Here is a 26,445-nt window from a genome sequence, read left to right as displayed (position 1 = left end):
AATAGTTGAAGACATGGAAATAGTTTGTAATTTTTACCCTATTTGTTATATTTATTTGCTCAATTTCTTCTGGGGTTTTGGTTCTTTTACTGTTGTAAATATCCCATAGTATAACAAAAATATTATATATCTCTTCATTGTGTTTGGCCCCCATCCTGCACACATGATACTGAAATAATGCAATTAACATTAATTTAACAACGTTATATGTAAGATAAAACCCTTATAAACATAACATCTGGGTTATGTATTGTAACCCTCGTTCCCTGAAGGAGGGAACGGAGAAGTCACTTAGGATGAACGACGAATTGGAATCTCGCTTACAGACTTTGAGTGTAAACTAAAGGAGTCAATGCACATTGGCATGTGATTACTGCATCCAGCTGCCGCTGATCACAGCGTGAGTATAAGTAGGCAGCCGGAGCAGCGCATATTCAGGTTTTCGCTGAGGAGCCGAGCCGGTGACCCGGCCACTCAGTGGTCGAACAGAAGCTGTGGCAACGGGAGTCACAGGGTGCCCCGTCTCTGAGTCAGTAGATCCTTCCTCAGAGGAATCTGCCAAGGAGGGGCTGTCACGAGGAGTATCAGTTCCGGGAACCAAGTCCGAGTGGGCCAATAAGGCGTCACGAGCAGGACCTGCTCCTCCCTGATCTTGCACAGTGTCTGTGCAAGAAGGCTCACCGGGGGAAACACATATTTGCGAAGGCCCTGCAGCCAGCTGTGTGCCAGTGCGTCTGTGCCGAGTGTTTCCTCAGTCAGGGAGTAGAACAACTGGCAGTGAGAGGTTCCTGGAGAGCAAAACAGGTCTACCTGAGCAGCTCCGAAATGACTCCAAATCAGCTGGATCATCTGGGGATGGAGTCTCCATTCTCCCGGGTGCACAGCTTATGACAGCTCGTCGGCTGCCCGGTTGTGCAGACCAGGAATGTGAATGGCACGAAGCGACCTCAGATGCTTCTGACTCCAGAGGAGGAGGTGGCGGGCGAGTTGTGACATGCGACGGGAGCGTAGACCACCTTGTCGGTTGATGTACGCAACGGTCACAGTGTTGTCCGTGCGGACTAGTACGTGCTTGCCTCGTTAGCGCCCTTTGAGACAGATCTAAGCAAGGCGCACTGCCAGCAACTCGAGACAATGTGCCAGTGCAGTTGGGGGCCGGTCCAAACCCCTGACACTGCAAGCCCATCGAACGTGGCTTCCCAGCAGGAGGTAAAGGCATCCGTGTGAACCACAGCATGCCTGGAGACCTGTTCTAGGGGCACTCCTGCCAAGAGAAATGGCAGGTCTGACCACGGAAACGGCAGGTCTGACCGGTGTGACTTGGACCCAGGTGAATGCCGCAGTACGGAGTTCTTTGAGAAATTCTGGGTCGTGACCACCCTCGTGCAGGTCCTTCAGTGCCTTTGCCTGATGAACCTGCAACAACGCCATGGCGTTTAGGGCAGAGGCAGCTTCTCCACAGGCCGCATAAGCACTACTGGTCAGGGCTGACGAGTACCTACAGGCCTGGGAGGGGAGCGACGGTTTGCCCTGGCAGGTGGCAGCGGTATTTGGACACAATTTACCCCCGCGCTGCCCCACCGTCAAGGGTGGTGAGTGAGGACGAGCCCCTGGGGCGGTTTCTGGCAGTGAAAGGCACCATACACGACCCTGTGTGCTCAAAATGCACCTCCGGGAAGAAAGGCACAGGAGTGGGGCCCTGAGAACCAGTGCGAGCCACCCCGAGAAACCGATCATCCAGCCTTGAGGTTTCGGGATTCGGTGGAGGTTTCCACTCGAGCCTGACGCTCTCGGTGGCCCGGGAAATCATAGCCATCATTTCTGGATCCAAATCCGGCACCGCTGCCGCCCTGCTGCCGGATCATCCTCTCCAGAAAGGTCTGGCTTACCCTCCGATGTAGCGATCAACATCCGATTGTCGGGGGAGCACTGAAAGATACAAGTGGTACCCAACGAGGGGGTTCAGCCTGTTCTCTCGGCAGCCCCACTGGCTGTGAAGTGCCAGCGGAAGGAGGAGCCTCAGAGGTTGGTTCCTCGGAAGGGAATTCCCTTACCATCAACGTAAGACCAGCCCCGGGTAGCGACTCCCCAGGGGAAAAAACCTAGATTAAGCCAGAAGTCACGGCTATCCTGGACCTTTGCAGGAAAACGGAGCCTGGTCCACAACTCCAAGACGGCCATTTTCCGCAGTATTTTACTATAGTACTATACAGTATGCGTATATATTACAGAAACTTACTGTTAACCAATTAACAGGTTTTTACTATAGCATTTTTGCAGTCTTTTACTGTTAAAATCACAATCATTTTTACAGTGTAGTCTTTAGTTGTGTTGCTCTCGTCCAGTGCAGACACTATGATAGTGAAACCATTGCAGGTTTTTCAGTTTTAAGCATTTTTTGGTAAGTTATTTGGTAGTCTGAGGTGTGGTGAGGTTGGCAGGGCCAGTTCTACTGGGGGTGCGAGGGTGCTAAACACCCTCAGTTGAAACTGTAATTGTAGCATATTGGCAAAGCAGATCTTGGCGCTCCAGTGTGTAATTGTGTTTACATAATAGAGAGCATCCAAGGTTTCTATTTACATATTTTGAAGTGATTAACAATGTAGCCAATCAAAAACTGCTGTTCCATTTCTGGAACGCAATGGCCAGTCAGAGGCGTTTAAGTTAGTCAGAATGTAGACAAGATTCATCTCATTCATCAGCTGCATTTCCACTGTTGGGCCAAAAGCAAGTGTGCTAGTGCCAGTGGTTTTCCACTTTCACTTTCGGGGCTTGGTCAAGCCTCATCTGGGCTTTCTAGGGGCCAACGGTCAGGGATTTTCAGCCCGCCGAAGATCTCGGTCCAAAACAGGACAATTGGGGCTTGAGGAATGCTTATGAACAAAGGCGGAGTTTATCCGAGTAAGAAGACGGTCCCCAACTGCTGTGCAGTTATCATGTTTTCATATCAAGCTGCCAACTAACATCAACATTTAAGACATGTAAAACAATTTTATTTGAGAAAACTCACCTTCACCAGCGAATGTCTGAAATAATTAAGAATGTGATCCAATGGGAATTTTGTTCACCATATAAGGCAGAAATTTATGATGCTAAATGGTAGGCTATGTATGCTAACTGTTACCATCATAAATACGTTATGCTTACGAAAATACCAGAGACCGCTTGAGGAACTTAGACAAATAATATATTATTTTAATTGTGTATTTATCTGCTTTTATATTTGTTCTGTCTCTTCCGTGTCTTTGTTAATACTGGATTCTCCATCCGCATATGTTATAAATTTCATAAACTCCATTTAACTCATACAACATGTAAGACACATATAACTCTGGTTTTCTGTCCATGAGCTCCATCTGTTGCTTTGTCTGAATGTTATAGTGAGTGAGATGGGAGAGAGTGCTCAAACATCCTCATATTACATCATTTTGTGGAAATTAAATAAATGCTCATTCTTTCTAAATAATCATGCAAACATATGACGTAAATTTAAATATTTGACAGAGATGTCATGAAAAGGAATGTTACATTGTTTATTGCATATCATTTTTTACCTTAAAAAAAAAAAAACATTTCAAGTGACTTCCTCTATCCATCCATACTACTGCAAAGAGCAACCATTTTGAGTCACCAATTTACTGAATAGTACAATGAGTAAGAAAACATGCATTCAAATGTGCTTAGACAAATAAACATCATAAATGATTAAAATCCATGAATGTTTTCTAGATATGAATAAGGGCCAGAGTCAAGAATAACCTGCATGTCATTTACTTTACAGGACACTGACATCATCAACAGACAAGGATCATGGGAAAATCTGCAAGTTAAGATTGTTGCAACAATGTCAAATTTACTGTGTAAAATGTTATTAACAATGCTGATTAGAGCTAGGTTGATCAATCACAAGATGTTTCAAAAACAATATTAGGATTAGAATTAGAAGAAGAAAAAAAAATCACATTTTAACACGTTTATTTTTCTATTATTAGACACAGTGCCAAAGAGAAATATTGTCCTTATTGGAAACACAGGAAATGGCAAAAGCAGCGTTGGGAATATGATTCTTAGAACAACTGTATTCATCACTAAGCATGCTAATTCTGTTACAACTCAATGTCAGAGAAATGAGAACATGGTTAGTAATAAAAAAATTACAGTTATCGACACACCTGATTTTTTTGACATAGAAGATGGCAAGGAGGAGGAGATGAAATCTGAGATCCTCAGAGCTCTGATTGATTGCGCGGAAGGCATTCACACCTTTATCATTGTCCTAAAGGTTGGAAGATTCACAAAAAAATGAAAAAAAAAGATGGTGCAACAACTTCTGAACACATGTGACAGAGGATGCCTTGAAACACACACACTGATCTTATTCACGTTTGGTGAACAACTAGAAGGCCAGACCATGGAATTTGTGAAGACCAATTCACAATTAAAAGAGCTGGCTGATAAATGTGGAGGTCGCTGTCACGTCATCGACAAATACTGGAATAGAAAAAAAAAGGAAAAAAAACAGGTGAAAAAAATACTGAAACATTGCTAAAATGGTGGAAAAATACAACTGCTACAGCAATGATCTACTTAGAGAGGTGGATAAGCAAATTAAAAAAGAAATGAATGCAGGATTACGTGATGAAGAAGCAAAGTACACATTTTACATAACATTTCTGAGGTGGGCTGCAAGAATAACAACATTGGTACTGGTTGATGCTTTGTCTAGGTGCTCGTGATGAAGGAGTTTCAGAACTTAATTTCTGATTTCAGAAAAAATTTAGAAAGTATTGCAAAAAACCGCTCTGGGGCCAGATACGGTTCATTGTGTCAGAAGAGTCACTGGGGGTGCTTTTAAAGGAGCTGTTAGTGGAGTTGTTTCTGGATGGAATGCAAAAAGATGCTGATTCAGAACTGACACCACCAGCAATGCAGCGACGACCAGCTTTGAGAAAGCTATAACTAAAAAAAAATACACAAACTAAGCTTGAGAGTGAAAAAATATGCTTGAAGCTGCAACAAATATGCTCAAGAAAAAATAAACTCTTTTTTGAATAAAAAAACATTAATGAATATCATCAAATAAAATAAAACATTTAAAGTATAAGACATAATTTTCTTTATTAATTAGTGACAGCAATTAAAGTTGTGGATGGAATAACTGAGAATTAAAAATGCCATTTAGATTAAATTCCTTTCAGTTGAACATTAATCTAAATAAAGTTGTATACTGCATGTTTTTTATGCCAATTTAGCCACACATGTACAGTTTCACTGTAAAGGATTCATTTATCATGTAGTAGGGCTGGGTTTCTTTTAAAGTCAATCACTTTATTTATATAATGCTTTATAAAATTCAGATTGTTTCAAAGCAGCTTTACAATGATAAGAAAGTAATGATTTGATTTGCTGCTGTAAAGCAACTTTTTTTTACAAAAAAGACAATAGTAAACAGTAATTAAAGTCCAATGTAAAAGGTCCATCAATTATGAAATGATTTAATTCATATATAAAGCAGCTCTAGTGAAAACATCATCCAGCTCAGTTGAGTTCAGTTCTCATCCAACAGTGTCAGTACAGTCAATTCAAAAATATTTCAAATATCAAGCCAAGCGGCGACAGTGACAAAGAACCCAAACCTCATTTGTGAGAGAAATGGAGAAAAAAAAAAACAAAGAAACAAACAAACGTTGGGAGAAACCAGACTCAGTCGGGGCCAGTTCTCCTCTGGCCAGACGAACTAACATGGTGTGGCTTAATTCCAGGCTGCAACACAAATCAGACCGTGGACTGATATCTTTCTGAATATTTCATCCAGTCCCTTCTGCTTGAAGATCAGGTATATCATGCTGGCTTATGGAAGGAGTTAAAGCTGGCCATAGGGTCTGTGCAGAGGACTTGTCTGTCTTCACAGGGGATCTGTCTCTACGGCTCGTCCAGTTGTCATGGTCTCCACTGATATTTAGGGCTGTTGTGGTCATCACTAGGTGCAGGTCCAACATCTGATCTGGATACGGGCTGGATTCAGGAAAAGAGAGATTGCTGTCAAAGAGCACACCAAGGTTACTAACTGACAGCAAAAACTTGACAGAGCAGCCAAGTTTTAGACATTTATATATATATATATATATATATATATATATTATATATATATATATATATATATATATATATATATATACTATGCATTCTGTTGATTTTGTGAACTGGTATGCTTCGTCAGTCTGTGAAGACATATACTACTACATTATATTCAGCACACTATGTAGTTTGTCCAAAAAAACAAAAAAAAAAAACATGTTTTTGTTCATGCTATTTCATGCTATAAGTTTTGCTTCAGTTTATTTTTGGATAATAATTATATAGAATACTTATGAACAATACTTATCTTTTTTTCTTTTCTGAATTTGTCATTATATTGGATTTCAGTTTCATTTCTGCTTATAGTCTGTCAATAAAAAATTGAAAATGATTAATTATGTATCTACAAGCATTTACTGCCTGCACCTTCTGAATGTCGATGTATAATTAATCAGTTCTGGTTGGGTCTTTAAATAATGATTTGCCAGCCGAAACAGAGAGTGCTACATGGAAAAATGACATTGTATTAATTGTATAACCATTTAATAGATCAGTATCAGCATATACATATGTGTGTGTGTGTTATGTCATCTATAGAAGTAAATAGCATGCTTGTTGTTTGTGCCTCCTCCATGTTATCTGTGTGGTAATATCCAGTTTGATGTTCACCTCCAATGTATAACACACACAAACAAGTGATGATTGGTGAGCACCACCGTTCAATGTGTTCCCAAAAGAATAAAAGTCTACTCTAAAAACACGAATTGGTGTCCATTGTGAGTTTTTATCTTAACACAATGCAAAGGCAATTCTGTTAAAGCAGCAATATTTTGGCAGTGAAATGGTTTTTATTTTACCGAGACCCAGCAAAGGTATCAAGTACTGGTGAAAAGTCCCCCTTACAAGAATATCTACGTATATAACTGTAGTACTCATGGGCTAAACTGCACATACCAGTTTTCCAAATCACTGCACTTGCAGCATGAAAAATGGCATGCAGATTTGCATTTCTTGAGTCACTAACTTCTATATTATTGTAATGAATAGGACAAACAGCACTACTGATACAGTTTCCAAATGAACACAATACCCACTGCGAGGAATAAGGATTTCAATGACATGATTGCACTTAGTGTTTCTCAACATTATTTTTTTTTTCCAGTTGTCCAGAGTACATAAAAAAAACTGTTAAGTTGACAAATTCGACCTGAAGCCTACATAATGTTTAAACTATGAAAAAACATTAAACTAATGTTTTTTTCTTATTGTATGGAAAGTATGTGAAATGATTAAGTAGTTAAAAGTTTCATTTTAGTAAACTGTACTCACAGAGGAGTTTCATAAAATGTGTTATCTTAAACTAAACCACTGAGACCTGTGTCGCTGATAATTTTACCTGTTTTTTTTTTTTGTTGTGTGTTGTTGTGTTGTTGGTTTTGTCCTTACAAATGGAAGTAAAAGGGTCGAATGTTGATTGGGAATCCAGGTCTTCTTTTTTTGTTCGACAGAATGAAGTCATACGGGTGGGTCTGGATCAGAATAAGCTGCACGTACCAGAACTTATGATTTCCATGGGGGGGGGGGGGGGGGGGAAAGTTCTGGCTATGCGAGACTAAATGTACACCGTAAACTTCCCTTATTTGCATTTGTATATTCAGCAGACACTTTTGTGCCAAAGCAAACTGACAAAAAAAATGAATACAACAAATCAATTAATCCTATAAGAGGCAATAACAGGAGATACAAAGTTCCAAACTGAGTTCAAAGTTCAAAACATGAGCACATCTGTGACTTTGTAAGGGTTCGTTACTCATCTGTAAAAGGGCTTCTTAAAACCTGGGTCTGGAGGGCCAACTGACACTAATTCAACCCACAACTCACACCGACCAGGTAATCAAGGTACTTTCAGACTTAAAGTTACAGGAAAGGTGTATCCACCTATATTTTGACGTAAGTGCGGGTGCCGCCATTTTCAAAAATATAAATGTGTAAGATTTCCGGTAAAGCCTTCCGCCGGCCTAATAGTAGTTGTATTGGGATTCAGTAGTTTTGCGGTACCATGTTTAGATTTTACAGGGCTCGTTGCCTTTTAATATGGACCACAGGAAAGAATGGGCGAACTTTGTGTAGTTAGGGGGTGTTATAAATAGCTGGTGCCAGCGTAAAAAAAAAATACCTGCAAGACATTTGTTTTTGACCATAATCCACGCAGCCAGAGCTAAATGTGGTTGGGGGGCACCCTATGATTTGCACGACCCTCCGAAGGGAGAAGCTCATCGGCTTTGGGTGTAATAAACTAAAAGCACCCAAGCCCCCACACAAACGGAGCCATTGCAGATGCCCTTCAGTAACAGTGCTTGCTTAAATCCAGGCATTGAAAGAAACACACTTATGACCTCAGGGGCTAAAAAATAATGTTTACACAAGGCAACACAGTTCCACAGTGGGAATCTCCCCTCATAGCCTTTGCAGTTCTCCAAGAATGACACTAGCTATGTTATGGTATGCTGGCTTCACCCTTAGTGTCATTAAAGGAACATGTTAAAGTTCTATACTTCCCAATTTTAAGATGCACATAATGGACTACAATTCGTGATGGACATGATGAAGCTGAAGCTGAATTTACTTCAAGGAGATCTTGCTGAATGCTTTGATGTGTCCCAGAGTGTAGTAAGCTGAATTATCTCCTATTGGATGGTGACAGTGGAGGAGCACAGGATGATTACATTTCATGGCATGTTATATGAAATTTAGGCGTGTGTAGTAATTTGGATACATTGTGCTAGGTTGTTTGGAAGTATTCAGTGTGTGACTTAATATACTGTTTTTACACAAATCATTTTCAAGGATCTTATAGTACTTCTTTCTCTTTCTTCTTGTTTGTTTGTGACTCCATTGTGAACAGGCCCCAGCAGCGGTTGTTTTTTCTAGTTTTGGCGACGAACGTCAGTAGAGGAAAGTTGTAGAGCGAAGTTTCAACATGCCCACAGGAGCTGCTGAAACCAGTTCTACTCCACCATCATTGAATCACTGAATTCTCGCTTTTCTTTTTCTTTCTATCACTTCTGGTTAGCTCAAGCCTAACAAATCTGCACCCTCAGACAGGCCTACAGAGGGCAGTCCGGACTGATTGAGAGAATCATCGGTACAACCCTCCCTTCTCTCCAAGGAACTGTTACTCATCCAGAGTGAGAAAAAGGGATGGCAAATCACTCTCGGCCCCTAACATCCAGCACACTCACTCTTTGAACTGTGCCATCTGGTCGACTGCTTACAGAGCTCTGAGCACCAGACCGGCCAGAAAACAGGAACAGTTTCTTACCCCAGGCCAATCCATCTAATGAACACTTGACACTAACTGTGGACACACACAACACTATTTATACACACATTACAACTTATTTATCGAACACACATACTTAGTTTAAATTTCAGTTTCCACATAATAATACCTGTACATACACACTTTCATTGTATGTATTTTTATTCCTTATTTACTTCTATTTTATTTAGTATGTATATATTATATTATTTTAGTATTATTATTTGTGTGTTTTGGTTTCGTCGCTGTCAGTCTGTTTACACTGTGACAGCTTATGTCACGAAAAACTAAGTTCTTGTATGTGTAAACATACCTGGCAATAAAGCTCTTTCTTGAAAATGTTTTTTTTTTTTTTTCTGACAATTTTCTTATATATCGCACCACACCACAATACACACAACCTAAAATGTCAAGGTGCAGCCCCGATTATTTTGATTCCCCACGAAAATGATTACATTTAGCAATGCTAGGTAAATAATGGGCAGTCTCCAGTTTTTTTTTTTTTTCAAAAGTCATGGAAACAATGGAAAACTTTCTGGAATAGTAGTGTAAAACAATTAATTTAATCCCCAAATAAAAATAAAAAAAACTTATATATAATAAATAAAAAGTACATGCACTATATTTTAGCTTAGCAACCTTTTATTTTTAGATGCAATTAATCCGCCCCAAATTCAGTGTATGGATCAAAAGACAAAAAAAATTAAAAAAAATTTTCATTTAATACTTTAAAAACAATCAGTAAGGGATTTCAACGATTAAAAGAGACAAAGGAGACATTAGTCATTACCAGTTAAATTTACCTAAATCCTCAATGCCAATCACAGACCAGTACTGGAATTCAGGTCTGCTTTTAAAACATGAATCGCTTATCTGTTTCATGTACCAGCACTCAGCTGACATTATTGCGGTGAGGTAATGTTACTGATATGCCTCAGTGTTTTTATATTCCGCATCCAAAGGCTCGTCTATTCAAGCGGACCACACAAAAACAATAATTAATATAGTTATGGCAGGCCACTTCTACATTTATCTCCTCACATGAGTTATACACCGCGAGTGTGGTAAATATTTACCATCACAGTGTTTAATAGTGTTCTGTGTGTGATCCCACCACATCGCTCCTTACGCTCCTTACCTACGGCTAGTGAAACGGAAGTTTTAACACATTATAAGCCAAGTAGGGTGAATTCGGGTAATCTGGGACATTTTTTTGCCAGTTTTGACTTCTGCGACTTATTTCGATATCTATTTAACACATTAGATCAACACATTAGACTTTTCTGGAAATTCCTAAGATGTTTTCTAACCAACCTGAAGAAAGAATGTGGATATTATATCCAGAGGAGACATGCCACGCCTATTATGTTTTTGTGCCAAAAAAAATAAAAAATCTTCTGACTGAATTTGATAATCTGGGACAGGTCACTTTGTAATCTGGGACATATGTATTAGGCCTAAAAAAAATAAGCAATTATTTACCATACTTTATGCATGCCAAACACAGTATCACCAAATTTTAAAAAGCATTATGAAAAAAAAAAATGACAAGTACAAGAAATCTCAGTAAGGAAATGTATATTTCAAAATCAGGAAAAATTATTTCTTTCTGTACACAGGATGAACAATCTAATGTGTTAATTCATTTTAATTCATGCTAAAACTATTAAAATTGTTTAACATTGTATTAAATTTTTAAAGAATCAACTAAAAATTTAAGAAACAGCAAGCACAAATTTGATAAATGGATTATTCAGTCAGTTATTCAAGTTATCCATTCTATTAAAATTGGGGCTAACTCGGGGAACTCCTCTTTCACTAGCTCTTTGTCCTCAGCAATAGCTCCCTTTCATTCTACACACGCTCATTCCATTGGTTTAACTTCTTATTTCTCTCATTTCCCTCACTTCTCTTCCATCGCTCTTTCTGTTTGCCATCTCTTTTCCTGACCGCTGTGGTGCCATGTATTTCTGCAAATACATTTCAGTGAGCTTAATTAAAGGCCCATGGATATTTCACATATTTTTAGCTGACTGATGACTAATGTGTAGTGTGTGTGTGTGGTGTGTGTGTGTGTGTGTGTGTGTGTGTGTGGTGTGAACTGGCATATGTGGTCTATGAGGACACAAATTTTGTATAATTGGGACATGGGGTGTTTTTTAGGTATAACAATATGAAGGTGGTTTATGAGGACACTACCTGTGTCCCCGTAAAACAAGAGGCTTAAAAAACATACTATATTGTGTTTTTTTGTTGAAATCTAAAAATGCACAAAGTTTCATGTGAGGGTTAAGGTTAGGTGTAAAGGGTTTGGTGTAGGGCAATAGAAATACAGTGTGTACAGAATAAAAAACCATTACGCCTATGGAGAAGTCCCCGTAAACCACAAAGGCACGTTTTGTGTGTGTGTGTGTGTGTGTGTGTGTGGAGGTGTGTGTGTGTGTGTGAATGCATGCATGTGTGTGTGTGTGTGTGTGTGTGTGTGTGCGTGCGTGCGTGCGTGTGTGCGTGTGTGTGTGTGTGTGTGTGAGTTTTTGAATGTGTGTGTGTGTGTGTGTGTGTGTGTGTGTGTCTCTGTGTACAAGAACATTGTCAACTGGCATGGTGCAGATCACCCCTCTGCTCAGTAATTTTAACCATTGTATATACTAACTAACTGGGAATTTGGGAAATGCTTCATCCGATATCTTTGCTTGCTACTGGAATACATTTCCCAGATTCCATCTCTGTAGTATTCTCTCTAGCTAGCTGGTTTAGCTAGCTGCTAGCTACTGTGAACTTGTAATAAGTTAAAACCTACCAATAGTCCACATTAACACCCATTTCTCATTATCGATATATTATGCCTTGTCATTAGACTGGTATAAAGTCCCTAAATACATATTTCCCTCTATTTGAAGACTGTCCCCAGATTACCTAAAGCATGTTTGTCCAACATCTTAGCGTCATATTGGATAATGTGGGACAACAACAAAAAAATGTTTGCAAAGAAAAAAAAAACTAAAACACATTTTCAACACTTTAATACATATTTTGTTGCTTGAATAGATCCACAAACATACATTGACAACACTGTATTATTTATGATAGATTTATGTCCCTTAACATAATCTAGTCAGAATCCTATGTCAATGACCTAGGAGCTTCTTGATTGACAAGTGCCCCGCCCCTTTCTGTGGAATCACCCCAATGAAGTCATGTGATTTAGTCACATGACATCTATGCTAAAGTATAGTTAAAAGTCCTGTTGACTCAATTTGTGTTGTAGAACAGGAAATAAAAACACACTGGAGCGTAGGTGTCCCAGATTACCCGAATTTCACCCTCCGTCATCGTATTTACTTACCGTTACAAAAATAAAGTGATAGGCGCTGCAGTTTGAAGGACAGTGGAAGTCCAGGCGCAGCATTGGACAACCCTGAATATACAGTAACAAAACTGTTGGATGGCTCTCTCGTCCAGCAGATGGCGCTTGTGGGCAACATGTGAATAAACAGTCAGATGTATTTGTATTTTATTTGGAGTATATTTGTATGTTATTTTCCCCCAGTTACTCCATGAGCACGTTAGTAGAGTGGAGCAGTGAGGGAGTCATTTTACCAGCGCTGCCCATCCCAGATTTACCACACAGAAGGGATTTGCCGACAGAAGCAAAATACGTAAATACAAATTTCCAGGTCGGCGTGTTATTTTAGCGGCCTTAGCTTTTCCCTGTGAGGCGTGAGGACAGTGTGTGCGTCTCCAGTGCATGCTCCCTGTTCCAGTAGTCAGGGCAACGGATCAGGGAGTCGGCCAGTTAAATGTCTGTCTCAATCGCGAAAATCATTCAAGAGGAACTTCCAATGACACTGGAATGCTCGCTCCCTGAAAAACTCACCACAGGGCACCGCAAAAACTAGGGAGCATCAGAGCTCACTATGCGCCCTATACCAAAAATAATGTCACATTAAAATATAAGGACAAGCTATACGAAGATTTTTAAAAGAACAAAACTTTTTTTTTTGACAAGCGTTTTACTATTATTGTTTTATCCACGAGGTTAGCAAATACAGGGCATCACATGGCCCATCTATCAAAATAAAATGCTTTATTTCTTATTTAGGCTAACAATCAAAACTTCATTGCACTAAATTGAGAATGTATAACGCTACTGAAAAAACCAAGACCACCTTTTTTATCATAAAGCAAACATAGGCCTTTGAATATTATTGTAAATGTTCTTTATCCCCCCCCACACACTTGCCACCCACTCTCCTCCCGGTGAATTAATTTCAAAATCATTTTAATAATGCATTGCATTTAAAACCACAAAAACACGATTACAGTAACAGTGGTGAATACAAGTTCTCTTGTTACCGTGGTCAAAGCTATGGTGGGATACATATCTTTTCAGGCCGCATTTTCAACCTGCTATCCACCTTTTTCTTGTCGTAAAAATGGGTCTGGCTTCCGGTCTCATCTGCGTCCACTCCATCCAGCGATTTAGCTAGCTGAACAAAACAGTTCGTTTTAGCTGTTTGATATTGAAGTTGGTGGGTCTTATCATATTATTTTAATATATTATCTTAATTATGAGCACACTGGTTTGTAGTGCAAAACAGTTTTACCGTTTACTGCACGTTGGTATTCTCCTCTTTCATTTACCTATAGCGGCCTAATGAAGTGGAAGTCTCACCCACAGGCTTACTTCCGCGTTGAAGAAAAAAGGTGGATAAAAAGTATCCCTCTTCCAAAATGTACAGATGATGGCCTATCATCAAGTGTAAAATACAGTCTGAAAAGACTTGTGCATATTCATCACTGTTATTAGACATGATGTGAAGTATTCACAAAATAAAACACTTAATGACAGGCCATCATCTGTACATTTTGGAGGAGGGATACTGTTTATACCAGGTCGAAAATGCGGGCCCTGAAAAGATATGTTATCCACTATAACTTTTTACCAGGTAACAAGAAATTTGTATTCACCACTGTTACTGTAATCGTGTTTTGTGTTTTTAAATGCAATGCATTATAAATGATTTTGAAAATAATTCACTGTGGAAAGTGGAGGGGGAATAAAAAACAATTTACAACAATATCCAAAGGCTATGTATAGAGGGGCGATGTGATGGCTGTATTTGCTAAACCTCGTTGATAAAACAACAACAAACGATAACTTAAAGAATTCACGTGTTATAGCTTTATTAATCTTGGCGATATCATCAAAGGTCCGCCTGTACTGCTGCATGCGCGCTCCCCGCGACTGGGGATACACTTTTTTTATTATTATCATCAGGGGTAAGTACCTTGGCACGACACTGGAATTCAAATGTGATCACTGTCCCAACGTGCAGTGAGACAACTTTCCTTACCAGTGACCGAATTCGTGTTCACGATCTGCTGATTCACAAGCTCGGGAGCTGTAGGCTGTGAGCTGATTTAAGACGCATCCAGTGCCTGAGTGGACCGTGAGCGACTATTGAGGAATACTGAGCGGAGCGTCACACTCATAGACAGTAAATAGAAATGGACACAGCGACCCCGTTGGATTCAACGGAGACAAGTGAAGTCAATTAGCACTTCCTGGGGTCGAGCGTACTGCGCAGGACTCAAACCTCAGCTTGATGACGTAAATGTCACGTGAGCAACCTGTCTGACAATTGTAAGTCTTCTAATCGCTGTGCCAAGAGAAATCTGAATCACCAAATCTTGCAGATGTTGTTTGAACAATTTTGTCCCGTTGCTTTTATGGACTCTCTATGGGCTTCTCCCTTGACTTCATGCCTCCACGTCCCCCCGATAGCCTCATAGACAGTAAAAGATTACCTGCGAGCTTCTCCTCCTGTCCATACGGTAATTTCTCTACTGCGCGACAGAGAGTCGCAGGTTATTGACGCAATCGTTAGCCCATTTTTACAAAAACTGCTTCTACGGGCCATAACGTAAGATACAAGGTAATGGGGCCTTTTATACATTTTCGTGTTTCTTTAGAAATAATGAATGGACAAATGGAGTCTTTAAACCGCCTCAGATGTAAAGTTATTCGCTGTCAAAGTGACGCCAAAATGAATGGGAGTCAATGGAATGCTAACAGCAGGTGGGGGTCCGCTAGCCAATGGCGGCGCCCAGGGATGCTTCAATAAAATATGAAACCCTGCCCCCCTGGTCACACTATGGGCGCCATTTGTAAAGCGGCTCACGCTGAAAATATCAGCAACATTTTGTCACATTTAGCTTCAAACAATGTTTAAAAAACTGGTATGAACTTTTTAGCACATTTACAACAATATTTGTCAACTTAGAGATATTTTAATAGTTAATAGTTATTCCAAATATTAAATGTTACACCTAAATGTTAAATCTAAATGCTAAATCTAAATCTAAATGTTAAATCTAAATGTTAAATCTAAATGTTAAATCTAAATATAAATGTAAAATCTAAATGTTAAATCTAAATATAAATATAAATATAAATATAAATGTTAAATATAAATGTTAAATCTAAATCTAAATCTTTAATCTAAATGTTTCGGGTGAAACTAAATATTTAACTAATATGTAAATTGCCGATAACCGGAAGTGCCAAAATAAAAGCTCGAGGAGTTCAGTGTGTGTTTATAGCATCGTGTCAAATAAGTAACGAATAAAAAACATCTCATCCGAAGAAATTGACTCTTGGACATGGATTATCGTGATAATAACTACCTAAAATAATAAACACGTTTGGAGAAACTGTATTTGAAGAGTAGGCTAGTGTCACTTTTATGAAAAGTGCGGGACTTATGATGACCTGTAGCCATAATAGCCAGCCACGAGGGGTCTCACTTTGACTGAATGTTATGTCCTCTGCCATGTTCAAGAGCCTATATCCCCGCCCGCCCCTGACCAGGTACGGTAAATGTTAACGTTACTGTCTCCTCTCAAAGAGTATAAACAGAGCAAAGAGCATATTCAAAGCCGTCCTGGCGGCTATTCAAAATGTTTCAACAATGACAGCAACATCCAAAATGTCCACAACAACGACAGCAACCGCCTGACTCTGAGTGATGATGAGTGATGAGTGAGGACATAACATTCAGTCAAAGTGAGACCCCTCGTGGCTGGCTATTATGGCTACAGGTCATCATAAGTCCCGCACTTTTCATAAAAGTGACACTAGCCTACTCTTCAAATACAGTTTCTCCAAACGTGTTTATTATTTTAGGTAGTTATTATCACGATAATCCATGTCCAAGAGTCAATTTCCTCGGATGAGATGGTTTTTATTCGTTACTTATTTGACACGATGCTATAAACACACACTGACCTCCTCGAGCTTTTATTTTGGCACTTCCGGTTATCGCCATTTTGAATTTGCATATTAGTTAAATATTTAGTTTCACCCGAAACATTTAGATTCTATATTATATTTAGATTTAACATTTAGATTTAAGATTTATATTTAACATTTAGATTTGAAATTCATATTTAGATTTAACATTTAGATTTAAAATTCATATTTAGATTTAGATTTAACATTTAGATTTTACATTTAGATTTAACATGTTAGATTTAACATTTAGATTTAAAATTCATATTTAGATTTAGATTTAACATTTAGATTTAACATTTAGATTTAGATTTAACATTTAGATTTAAAATTCATATTTAGATTTAGATTTAACATTTAGATTTAGATTTAACATTTAGATTTTACATTTAGATTTAACATTTAGATTTAACATTTAGATTTTACATTTAGATTTAACATTTAGATTTAAAATTCATATTTAGATTTAGATTTAACATTTAGATTTAACAATTAGATTTAGATTTAACATTTAGATTCAACATTTAGATTTAACATTTACATTTAACATTTAGATTTAGATTTAACATTTACATTTAACATTTAGATTTATATTTAGATTTAACATTTAAATTTAGATTTAACATTTAGATTTAACATTTAGATTTAGATTTAGCATTTAGATTTAACATTTAGATGTAACATTTAATATTTAGATTTAACTATTTAAAATATCTCTAAGTTGACAAATATTGTTGTAAATGTGCTAAAAAGTGACCGTCAAAAATTCATACCAATTTTTTAAACATTGTTTGAAGCTAAATGTGACAAAATGTTGCTGTTATTTTCTGCGTGAGCCGCTTTACAAACGCCGCCCCATATCACACCGCACATTGATAACAGCAGAGAAAGTGAAACATGAGCATAAATTGTTTAATGCACAAATTGCATTATCCCACTTATACCATGGTCATTTGCCAGCATTGACAAGTTAAAGCTGGTAATGTTTGCAGCACATGTAGGTTTGCCAATTTCATAGCCTACGCGATTGTCTCGTATTTTCCTTTTCTGAAATTGACAACCCTACACACACACACACACACACACACACACACACACACACACACACACACAGCCTTCCTCAAAGAGTTAATATGGATTTCTGATTTGCTTAACGTAGCATACTGTGTGAGGGTGGCTATGATTGGTGTCAGTGATCATTCTCAAGTGGTCAGCACTGCTGCTGTTCAATCAGTCAGTGGTTAGCAGTCAAGAAACGGGACAAGGGAAGTCGTATGGGACACATAATGAAGCACAAAATATTGGACGTCCCGGCTAATACGTCCCGGTTGGCAACATGGGCTTCGCTAGGACATTTTTATTTTTTTGGTGGGGTAACTTTGTAGCTTTAACAATGATTAATCTATATTAAAATGTATACACTGGAGTACAGGTGCACCGATCTACTGGAGATTTTTTGTTTGATTTCAGACTATCTTCTGTTCCGTGCTTTCACACAAACTGCACTGCAATCATTTTCCCAGTGGCCATTTGTGTGGAAATGTTACGTTATTATACTTAGCCTGTAAACGGCCAGTAACAGAGGACAGAGATCCTGCAGACGGACAAAAAGAGGAGAAAATACTGTAGCAGGCAGAACAAGATCACTGTTCATGATGCGCGAAATATAGGAAGAAAATCCAAACATTGAATTTTATATGAATGTGTTTCTGAGGGGAACGAAACTAACTGTTTTTAGAAATGGCATTTTCTTTTCATTTTGTCTTTGTATGATGCATTTAAATTAGTGTTAAAGGGGTCATATGATGCTGCTAAAAAGAACATTATTTTGTGTATTTGGTGTAATGAAATGTGTTTATGCGGTTTAAGGTTAAAAAAACACATTATTTTCCACATACTGTACATTATTGTTGCTCCTCTATGCCCCGCCTTCTGAAACGCATCGATTTTCACAAGGCTCATCCAAAAGCTAGGTGTGCTGTGATTGGCCAGCTATCCAGTGCGTTGTGATTGGCCGAATGCCTCAAGCGTTAAAGAAATGTTACGCCCCATAACATATTGGGATTCCCTGTCCGGCTAGAGTGACGAGACATAAACATAAAACCTATTATAAACTTGATATAAACGTGATTTCTAGTCGTGTCTTCTTTTGGAAGGATAAACAAGATAGTTTCGCTTTCTCAGTGGAACAGCGTCACACACCGCGGCCTTGAGTGTGCAGAGGCTGGAGGCCTAGAGTGAGTCGGCTTGAATGAGCAGAGGCGGGCGGCTTGAGAACGGCGCGGCAGGCGGATTCTACGAAGGAGCGTACCTTGTGCTTGCGGCAACCACATGTGATGACCCCACGCTGGACGCCGTCGTCCACGGTGAAAGCCGATCCAGCGATCCACAGTGCAAAGTTGATGTATTTCCTCAGCGACCAGCACGGATTAGCTCCAGGCATGACGAAATGGATATCATCCTCTTTTGGAAGGCCAAACAAAGTAGTTTCGCTTTCACAGTGAAACACACAGTGTCTATACGACATGGCGGCGGAAACAACAATACTACAACGAGAATAAAAGGTATGCCTTCTTTCTTTGCATGAACATTTGGGCGGCATTTTTTGTTTGTTAAATATAAGTTTTAGTTTTTTTTTTAAGTAACGGCCAAGCGGCCAGTGGCAGACAGTGAGCCTGTTTGATCAATTTAGCCTTCTCAAATCATCACGACTAGCCTAAAATAAAATCTATAGATATAAAACAGTTTAAGCATATAACAATGTTTAAACGTTAAACCTAGATAAATGTGCGCTATATCCAATAGTTTGTGCGGAGACGCTTTGCAGGATATGGAGGAGCCAGCGCGATCACTTGCATTTATTTCAGTGGATACGCCAACATTTTTGCTCATAAAGGAAAGAGAAAACATTTTAAACTAAAAACTACCTACTTATATCTGTGCACACACAAAACAAAAACAAAACCTTTTACAAAAAAAAGTAAAAAATAAAACAAACATGATGCGCTTTCTGCCGTCTCATCTTTAACAGGAGTACAAAAATGAACCGAAACTCAGCGAATAGATGCCTCACAGACATGATAAATATATCTATAGAAAGCTTTAAATGACTACTTTACAAAATAAAACAAATCGAAAACAATAACTCTTTTATCATAATCATAATCCGTAAAGATGCACTTCTCTCTAAAGGCGCGTCTAAAGAGGAGATGGTGAGTCAGGATTGGCTACTTCCTCCTTGCGACACAGACTCAGAAAACACTAGTTTAATAGTAAATAATTCAAATTTCTCCTTACTATTTCCACCTGTCACATTTATGGTAATTACTTTTGCCGGTGCTTTGCTGCAAGCTTAAGCCTATTGTGTGTATTTGAACAGAGAACTGTTCAGCTGCGCTGACGGCACGCACCAAATCAGCAGAGACACTCTTGACAGTTGCGGTAGCACGGTCTCGTGTTGTTTCCACCAACGCGGCAATTTTTTTTCATCACTAATTGATGGATGTCTAAAATATAAAATAATAAGGAGAAGCCTAAAGCAGGCCCGAGGCCCAGCCCGCGTCTGAACTATGACGTGAAAATTGTCCCGAAGCCTGGCCCGAGGGACGTAAAAAAGTCGGGGCCCATCGGGCCCGGGCTGAAATACAGGGCTCTAAACACTCCAAAGAGAAAGGAAAATTTGAAATCGCATCATATGACCCCTTTAATATGCGCAGCGCTGCCGTGTTTACAGCGGTAACCAAGGAAACGCTGTATCACTGTACCATAAACGCCACCTGCTGGCAGAGAATGAATCTCTGCTTCTCATTCACCGTCTGCTGTTTCTGTTTCATACAGATGTTTTATGTAGCATAACCCGACTTTAGCTTTGTGAAATGATTCTGTTTTTGCTTCATATTTTGAAATTATACAGTCTAATATAAATCAAACATTGCACTTTTTTAAAGTGCAGTGGTTGCCTATAATTTCAAATGGTTATGAAAAATCAAGGTGCAACACAGAGTGAAGAATATGCAAATGTTATTTTATATGTGATTTTTCAATATCTGTACCTGAACATCTACAAACATGAAAACCTAAAACATCATGGGCGGCAGTGGCTCAGTGGTTCATGTAGGTTGTCTACAAACCGGAAGGTTGGTGGTTCAATCCCCGGCTCCACCTGACCAAGTGTCGAGGTGTCCTTGAGCAAGACACCCAACCCCAGCTGCTCCCGACGAGCTGGATGGCGCCTTGCATGGCTGACACCACCGCCGTCGGTGTATGAATGAGTGTGTGAATGGGTGAATGTGAGGCAACTTGTAAAGCGCTTTGGATGGCCATGGGTCTGTTGAAAGCGCTATATAAATGCAGTCCATTTACCATTTACAGACAGCGTTTGCTGCTGACGCATGGCTCACAGTGCTTGTACAAATAAGGCTGCGTTTCCCAAAAGCATCAGAAGCATAAGTAGATCTTAAGAAACCATTGGCACATTATTACATTACATTAGCCTACATAACATCGTTACTAGGCCTATATATAAAATGAATTCTGAAAAATGCATCACGGTTTCCACACAAATATGAAGCAGCAATAATAATAAATGTTTCTTGAGCAGCAAATTACATTAGCATGATTTCTGAAGATCATGTGACACTGAAGACTGGAGTAATGATGCTGAAAATTCAGCTTTGATCACAGATGCATTTTAAATTACATTTTATAAATATACATTTAAAATATAAAATAGTTCTTTTTAATTGTTATATTTCACAATATTGCTGCTTTTACTGTTTGTTTGATTGATTGATTGTATTTATTCAAAGTGCAGCCTTGGTAAGCATGAGAAGAAAAACGACAAAATCTTACTGACCCCAAACTTTTGTGTACATGTAATATTTATTTTAAATAGGTTAGTTTGTGCAAGTAAATTTATTTAAACTGGTTTTTAAAAGTTCAAATAGATTGTGTAATGTTCTGTAATTGCTGTTAATAAATCTTTCAGAAAAAAAATTAGTTAAAAATAAATAAAATTTCACCTTTAGGAGTACAGCAGCCTGGCAGCCTTTTACAAAAATTAACCATGGTTTTATTACAGTAACCACAGTTTACCACAGTATTTGTAGTAAAACTGCAGTAACCACAAATTTACCATGGTAATAATAATAAAAATACATTTAAGTACTCATGTAACACCATGATTATTTTTAATGAGGTAACCTCAAAGGTGCACCTTTGTAACTTATCTACCCTTAAAGCATGCATACTTGTATGGTACTAATATGCTCCCTTTTAGGGGTATACAGTAGGTGCACCTTTGAGGTAAAAGGCTTAAATACAATTATAATATATTTTATTTCTGACAGTGTAAACAAAAAAGGCCTATGAAATGTTAAAAAACATGGCACTAATATTAAGTGAGTATAATTACTGATTATATTCTTTTAATAATTTAAAATATCGGTTTAGTTTAGAGGTATCGGTATCGACGATACTGGGCTTAAATATATCGATCGAATATCTGATCGAAAATAAAATAAGAGTTATCGCCCATCCCTACCTATATTTAGGAGGGTAGAGAATTGATTATCTGACTGGTTAATGCTAAGACTAACCTGAATATCATTTCACTTACAGAGACGTCATCAGCAGACAAGGATCATGGGATGTGCCTGTAAGTTATGATTGTAGCACAATGTCACATTTAATGTGTAAAATTTAGATGCATTTACAATGGCAGAGAGTACAGTGACTGAACATTTTAGGGAAAAATAAATAAATAAATACAACTTCAGGATCTTTTTTTTTTCAGGATTTAAGCTCACATTATAAAATGTGTGTTTCCAACAGCCAGTGTTTCGCTGCCAGAGAGAAAGATTGTACTTCTTGGGAAAACAGGAGACGGAAAAAGCAGCGCTGAGAATACAATTCTTGGAAAAAATGTGTTCCCTTTCAGTCGGTCATGTTCTACGTTACATCAGAAAGAGACTGACGAATGGGGTCTCGCCCGAGAGCCCAATCACCTTCGAGTGGTAACAAAATGAGCCAATGGTACACAATGTACCTTGGTAAACTCCCCCCTGCTGTGGAGCTCTGCCCCGCTGTGTGGGTATATAAGGAGCAGCGCAAGCAACTCACATTCAAGCTTTCGCTTCGGAGCCGAGCACATCGCTTGCTGCTTTCACAGTGTTTACGAGTGTTTACAAGCGAGTCAGCTGGTGTTGGTGTGACGGCGCGATTCAGCGGTTCGTCTGTGTTTCCTGCAGTCAGCTCCCGCATTCCCCTGAGCGCTTCAGCACCACTGAAAGAGCTTTTTCCTCTCTCTAAAAGAGTAAACGTGTTGAATATGCGTCTTTTTAAAGATGTCATTTCGCCCGTGTGTTTCTGGGTGCGGTCGATATATCGCTCCTCGTGATGGCCACGATCGCTGTGTCACGTGTCTGGGCTTTCAGCACGCTGAGACTGCGTTTGTGGATGACTCATGTTCTCATTGCAGGGACATGACTATCTCGGCGTTAAGATCGAGACTCGATTATCTGAAAAGGTATAGAGTCCCCTCTGCCACACTCCATTCTAGCTCCCCTTCTCGTAAGAGGGCTACTTCGGCTGGTGGCCAGGGTGATCTGAGGGTTACCGTGTGGGCTTCCCCGATGAACAAGCCTCCTCGGGCCACACCCCCCTCTCAAACGCCGCAACCGGTTGAGTTTCTGGATGAGTTTGCTGGACCCTCTCAGGCTCCTGACATCTCATTCGGGGCTCAGGAGGAAGACCTTATGTCGATCGCCGCATCACAAGGAGGCCTTGAGTCCTTGGGAGATGAGGATTCGGCTGCGTTGCCTCCCTCGGGAGTCCCAGCGTTGCCCGAGTCCGATCCCAAGTTGACAGCCGTGCTTTCCCGGGCAGCTAAGAGCATCGGGCTTGAGTGGAATCCTCCACCCTGTCCCGAGCGCTCGAGGCTGGATGATTGGTTCCTGGGGGCTGCTCGTGCTGATCGCCAGCACCCCCCGCTGGCTCCTTTCTTTCCGGAAGTGCACCAGGAAGTGACCAGTTCATGGAAGGCACCTTTAACTGCCCGAAACCGTTCTGGTGCTTCCTCCGCCTTCACTGCCCTTGATGGCGGGGCGGCCAAGGGGTATGCTGGGATTCCCCCAGTGGAGCGCTCTGTTGCGATGCAACTGTGTCCTCAGAGCACCTCCGCATGGCGTGGTGGTCCCAAGCATCCCTCCAAGGCCTGTAAGTTCTCATCCACGCTTGTGGCCAAGGCTTACAGAGCTCCGGGTCAGGCCGCTTCTGCCCTAAACGCCATGGCCACCCTTCAGGTCTACCAGGCCAAGGTGCTCAAAGAGCTGCATGGGGGCAGTGCTGACCCAGGGGTTTTGCAGGAGGCGCGCACTGCTAACGACCTCGCTCTCCGGGTGACGAAAGTAACTGCGCGCTCCTTGGGTCAGGTGATGTCCACCTTGGTAGTCCAGGAGCCCCACCTATGGCTAAACCTGGCAGACATGAGGGAGTCTGATCGGACTCAGCTCCTCAACTCCCCGGTCTCCCAGGCTGGCCTCTTCGGCGACGCGGTGGAGAATTTTGCCCAGCAGTCCTCTGCCGCCCAGAAGCAGTCTGAGGCCATTAAACACATCCTGCCCCGGCGGCCCGCTGCTGCTTCCAAACTGCCGCTGGTGCAGCCACCTCAGCCTGCTCGTCGTCGAGGGCGCCCCCCTGTGGTCTCCTCCACTCCCGCTTGGCCACAGCAGCAGCCTTCACACCAGCCGCAGTGAGGAGATGGCCGCAGAAGGGTAGCGCAGCCTGTCTCTGCCCCTAAACCTGCCAAGCGTCAGGCCAAGCGGCGTTCCTGAGACGGGCGACCCGGAGTTGGGGATGTCAGCTCATCAGGAAATGGTAGCAGGACCACTCCTTCCCCCGGAGGAGGGCCGGGGGAGAATCCTTTGTTATCGTTCTAAGGTACCCAAACCTTCATTAAAAGAGCTGTTTCCTCTACCTCCGGGTCCCAAGAGGCCACGGACGACAGTTGGCGACGTGCTTCCTCACCGCTGTCGTTCCCCTCTTCTCTTGCCAGTTTCAACGCAGAGCCGGCTCGAGAACGCATTGCCTTCTCATGCCCTCTTTGCCACTCGGAATCAGACAAGTGCTCGCACTCCGCCCCCGCTAAGGGACGCTATGCCTCCCATGCTGGGGCTGTCTGTTCCGCCTCACTGCCCCACTGTGGGTACGCCTGTAGTTCCCTTGACCCCGCTGGATCGGTTTCTGGGAGCCTGGCTAGAGCTCCCCAGGCTGTCCCGCTGGCTCATCCGAACGATCAGGCTCGGTTACGCGATTCAGTTCGCCCGGCGTCCCTCCAGGTTTCGGGGTGTTCACGCGACGATGGTGGGCAAGGATGCTCCTGTCATGCGTGCGGAGGTCGCAACCCTCATGACAAAGCTTGCGATAGAGCCAGTCCCTCAAGCCAACATGAAGTCCGGCTTCTACAGCCCCTACTTCATAGTACCCAAGAAAACAGGTGGGTTACGGCCAAGCCTGGACTTGCGTGTCTTGAACCGAGCTCTTCACAGACTTCTGTTCAAGTTGCTAACGCCCAAGCGCATTTTCGAATGCATTCGTCCATTGGATTGGTTTGCAGCAATTGACCTGAAGGACGCGTACTTTCATGTCTCCATTCTTCCTCGACACAGACCATTTCTTCGGTTTGCTTTCGAGGCATACCAGTACAAGGTTCTCCCATTCAGGTTGGCCCTGTCTCCCCGTGTCTTTACAAAAGTCGCGGAGGGAGCCCTGGCTCCTCTCAGGGAACAAGGTGTCCGTATCCTCAACTACCTCGACGACTGGCTGATTCTAGCTCACTCTCGAGCGCGGTTGTGCGAGCACAGGGATCTGGTGCTCAGACACCTCACCCGTCTGGGTCTTCGAGGTCAACTGGGAAAACAGAAAACACTACCCACAGAAGAGCGCATCATGACACCACAACTAAAAAAACACCGCCGCCATGTTCGCACAGGATATGTGCGCTATTTCCCTCAGGTGAGTTGGTGAAGAACTGTTCACAGCTTCAGCAGCTGGTTGACAAATACAAAAAACACTGTAACAACACCTAAAACAAACAACAAAATAACTGTAACGCAGGAGACAAGAGCAACAAGTTTCAGGTGAAAAATCTGCTGAAGACCATTGAAAAGATGGTGAAAGAAAATGGCCGCTTCACCAGTGAGGTGCTTCAAGAGGTGGAGAAACACATTCAAGAGGAGGAGAAGAATATAACAGAGGTAAATGTGTCTCCAGAAGAGCAACGAGAAAAAGCAAAGAAAATTGTTCATTGCAATTATTAGAATCAGTTTGAAGGAACAGCAACAGGGGCCGTGCTTGGTGCTCTTTTCGGAATCGGTGTTGTAGTAGCTCCAGTTCTGTATATTTTGAAATCATATTTATCTCTAAAAACAGCACTTGAAGCAGTGGGTGTAGGAGCAGCGGTGTCAGAAGGAGCAGCAGCAGCAGCAGGTGTAGGAGCAGGAGCAGCAGGTACATTAGCTGTTGGTGTGCTTGGAGTTGCAGCTGTTGTGGGAACTGTTGCTGGAGGAATTGCTGGATGGAAAGCAACAGAAGAAGCTGAATCTGTGTGTGGCACCATAGCAAAGGTGGCATTAGACACCTAGAAGAGTGGAATATTTAAGGCAGCAGAAGAAAGGATTGGTCTTAATGGCAAAGTTAAATTGAATATTAAAAAAAACAAACAAATAAAACAAACATTTAATTCATGCTTGTA

At 40.8% G+C, this 26,445-nt stretch overlaps 1 pseudogene; it reads left to right on the top strand.

The window, feature by feature from the left end:
• Window positions 1-3,650: 3,650 nt before the first annotated feature.
• Window positions 3,651-26,011, top strand: LOC122145499 (annotated as a pseudogene).
• The last annotated feature ends 434 nt before the right edge of the window (window positions 26,012-26,445 follow it).

Source organism: Cyprinus carpio, chromosome A7 (genome assembly GCF_018340385.1).
Source record: "Cyprinus carpio isolate SPL01 chromosome A7, ASM1834038v1, whole genome shotgun sequence".
Lineage (NCBI taxonomy): Eukaryota > Metazoa > Chordata > Actinopteri > Cypriniformes > Cyprinidae > Cyprinus > Cyprinus carpio.
Note: the sequence above shows the minus strand (reverse complement) of the source record. Positions and strands in the feature narration are given on the sequence as shown.